The 3,464-nt window shown below is 45.5% G+C and overlaps 1 pseudogene; it reads right to left on the bottom strand.

Moving 5' to 3' along the window:
* Nucleotides 1-257: 257 nt before the first annotated feature.
* On the bottom strand, nucleotides 258-778 carry LOC102008412 (annotated as a pseudogene).
* Nucleotides 779-3,464: the final 2,686 nt, after the last annotated feature.

The following is a 3,464-nucleotide window of genomic DNA, read 5'->3' as shown; positions in this document are numbered from 1 at the left end:
CCCAAAATATCACTTTGGTTTGGAGTCTCTTGCCGTAGATTTTAAGCCGCAAATTAATTACCACACTACAGAAAGAAATCTGGTTTACTTCCTTTTATACAGTTTCTTTTTTTTTTTTTTTTCACATTCTAAACCATTTATTCAACAACCCTCTACCTTGGGCTGCTTTTGGCTGTGGACTAGGCACTCACTGCTCCAGGCATAGAAGACATGCAGCCTGATAGTCACCCAGCAACCTATGGCCACAGTGCTAATGACTATAACTGCTTCATCTGCCGCTGGTCCTGTCAGTGCTGCCATTTTTCATTGTGCTCTGGTGCTGGGTTGCCACTGTCTGCCGTGAACCAGGAGCCCAGCACATTCACCCACAGGAGGTGAAGGGCCCGGCCTGGAGCCAGAAGCCAGAAGGACCAGATGTAGAGAGAGAAGCAGCTGAGCACCTGCACAATGGCTGTCGGCAGGATCACATCCTTGAGGTGCTCTGCCATGCCTTGCTCCCTGTTGAGGTCCATGCCACCATCCATCAAGGCCCCATCCTCAGAGAAGGCTGCATGAGCCATTGAGCACATAGAGTGGTAGCTAGCCCCATATACTGCCAAACTAAAGGCCAGGGCAATCCAGGCCCAAAATGAGGCAGATGAGTAGAAGAAACCAAGGTCCCAAGGCAGTAAATGGCACTGGCCCCCAGTATGTTCCGCAGGTAGAACTTGAAGGTCTCTTTGCTGTCTTCAAATATCGGCTTCTTCCCTCTTGTGCCCACTTTGCCCTTGGGTGCCATTATATGACACAAATAAACAGCAGAGAAAACTAGGGCAAGCAACTAAAACCACAGTAAGTAGGAACCACATCGGCAGACCGTGTACTTCTGGTGCAGACCCAGTTTCTGTGTTTTTGAAACACTACAAAATTAGGATTTTCTACATACAACTCTATTTTTATTCTGAGATATCCAAAGAGCTGTGCAGTCTTCTTTTGTCCTAGAGTTGACTGGCACTCCAGGAAATGAAGTAAGGCAGAACCTACAACTGTGTTTTCACTGTTGTGGTGAGTGTGGAAACTCTGGCTGCCGAACTTTAAGCTCCTAGGTGAGTGATAGTCCAATCATTTTGAGGGTTCCCTAGAGAGCAATTATTGCTGTCCTCACCAAGACCCAAAGAAAATCCTTCTTCCTTTCAGATTCCCTGTGCATGTGGAAAATCTGAACTCTCAACCAAACCAGTGTTAAGTACTGATAACACTGGTAGGTTCATTCTGTTTGGTCATCTGCTTTATTTATAAGACAAGTGTTCATCTTCATCGTCCTCCAAGTTCAGCCCCTAGTTAGCCTAAGCCTTTCTAGGATCCAGTCTATATTACTTGTTACAGGAGAGGGACACAATGAAAAGGGACTGAAAGGAATGAGAAACCTTTGCCTGATGATACTGTGCTTTGCTTAGAAAGCCTGTAGTCTGTCTCTGTCCCTGTCCTTGTCCCTGTCTCTGTCTCTGTCCTAAAGAGTGAACCTAGGGCCTTTGCACTACATCCTCAGCCCTTTAGTTTTTTATTTTGAGATAGGGTCTCACTAAATCATCTAGGCTAGACTTAAATTACCTGTTAGGTATGTAGTTGTTCTTGTTTCCCCATTTTGTGTATTATGGTTTTTTTTTTCTTGGTACTGAGAATTACACCAGAGCCTTCATGGTGAGCTATAGTCTCAAGTCTTTTTTTAAAAAAAAAATTTCAATTTTTAAATTTTTTTATTTTAAAGAGTAAAAGAAGGATAACATAGTAATAGGAGGGCTTGCCAAATTACAGACAAAGTAGTAGGAAATTATCAATGGTTATTGTTTTACATATGGTTATCTACAAGATAGTTTCTCAGGAAAACAAATAGATAAAAGTGAGTTACAGACAAAAGAGGTAGGAGGTTATCAATAGTTGTTGTACTATACTTTGGTGTCTTCAAAGTGGCTTCTAAAGAAAATAAATAGAGCTATACATGAGTGACCAATTGAATAATCATTAACTATTCTCAATGGTTGTTGTTGGAAACACATAATAATAAACATATATCCATTTACAAAATAGCATAGGAACAATACCAACATTACAGAGTTATGGACAGATTAGTAGGAAAATATCAATGGTTGCTGTAATACATGGTGGTATCTTCAAAGTGGTTTCTCAGGAAGACAGAGATATGCAAGAAGGATCTAACAAGTAGTTACAGCCTAAGGATTGTGAAAAATAGCATATTACCTCCTCACCAGAGACTTCTTTCACTGAGGTGTGATGGCTAGAAGGAAGGCCAGAATTGAAAAGAAAGACCAAGAGACTTGCACCTGTGTTTAGCAACAGGCTCTTTTCTTTTACCTCCATAGTCATAATTACCCGGGGCTCCTCCATGGAGATGACAGTCTGGCCAGAGGGAGAGGGCAGAGTATGCCCCGGGTCCCCTCATTCCTGTTAGACTAATTGGTAGGATGGGTCTGAGCTCTGGGGCCTCTGCTTCAGAGGGCAGACCGATCTCCAGTAGTCTCATTTGCATTCAGGGCATGGCCCAGGGGGCTTCTTAGGACAGTTTCTCTTGAGGTGGCCTGGCTTTTAATAGTGGTAGCAGATGAATGCAGTCATTGAGTTCTTCTTGGGGCCCCGAGAATCAGACTTAGGGTATGTTTCTCTTAGTGCTGCAGCAAAAGCAGCTGCTTTTTCTCAGTCTCTTTGTTTTCTCTCCTTGGTCTCCTCCTCATCAGGGCTATAGAATACTGAGGAGGCAATTTTTACTAACATCTCAAGTGAGCCATCTGGGGTGAAAGCCATTTTTTGTAGCTTTTTCTCTCCAGCCTCCCATCGCATTGGGAGCCCACAACCAGTTAGTGTCCTCTCCCCAAAAGTCAGCACAGACTGCACGAATCTCAGTGCAGACCTCTCTGGAGCTCCACACGAGCCTCCACTGCACCCTGTACTGTCAGGGGAAGAATGGCTTCCAGAGGGTCTCCCCAGGTATCAAGCAAGGTCCTTCTGGTTTTTCAGCTTCCGAATGGTTCTTGTGATGCCAGTCCACTAGATCTCTGACTCTTCGGGCTTAGGCTATATTCTCATGTTCTCTGCATCCTTGCTCAGCAGCTGCTCCTCTGCTGATTCTGGACCTTTCTGGTTCTCAACAACATGGATAAGAGTGACCAGTGTGTGGCATGTATTCCCAGGGGTTTCTCCATGTTGGAGTGATTTATGCATGTCTGCGGGCAGGCCTCTGCAGCCAGCATGTGGTGGGCCAATTGTGTCATTCTTTCTTTGTGCCACAATAGTTCTCAATTGCACGGCGTCGGCTGGCCTGATGGCTGGTGTGTGCCACTGCGCGGCTTCCTGGGCACCAGGGGCCCTCCTCCCGGGTGCCTGCACAGCTGGGGTCCCACCCAAAGGCTGGTCCACTCCACTGCACAGCTTCCCAGGCACCAGGGGCCCTCCTCCTGGGTGCCTGCACA

Source organism: Chinchilla lanigera, unplaced genomic scaffold (genome assembly GCF_000276665.1).
Source record: "Chinchilla lanigera isolate Chin_1 unplaced genomic scaffold, ChiLan1.0 scaffold00016, whole genome shotgun sequence".
Taxonomy (NCBI): Eukaryota; Metazoa; Chordata; class Mammalia; order Rodentia; family Chinchillidae; genus Chinchilla; species Chinchilla lanigera.
Note: the sequence above shows the minus strand (reverse complement) of the source record. Positions and strands in the feature narration are given on the sequence as shown.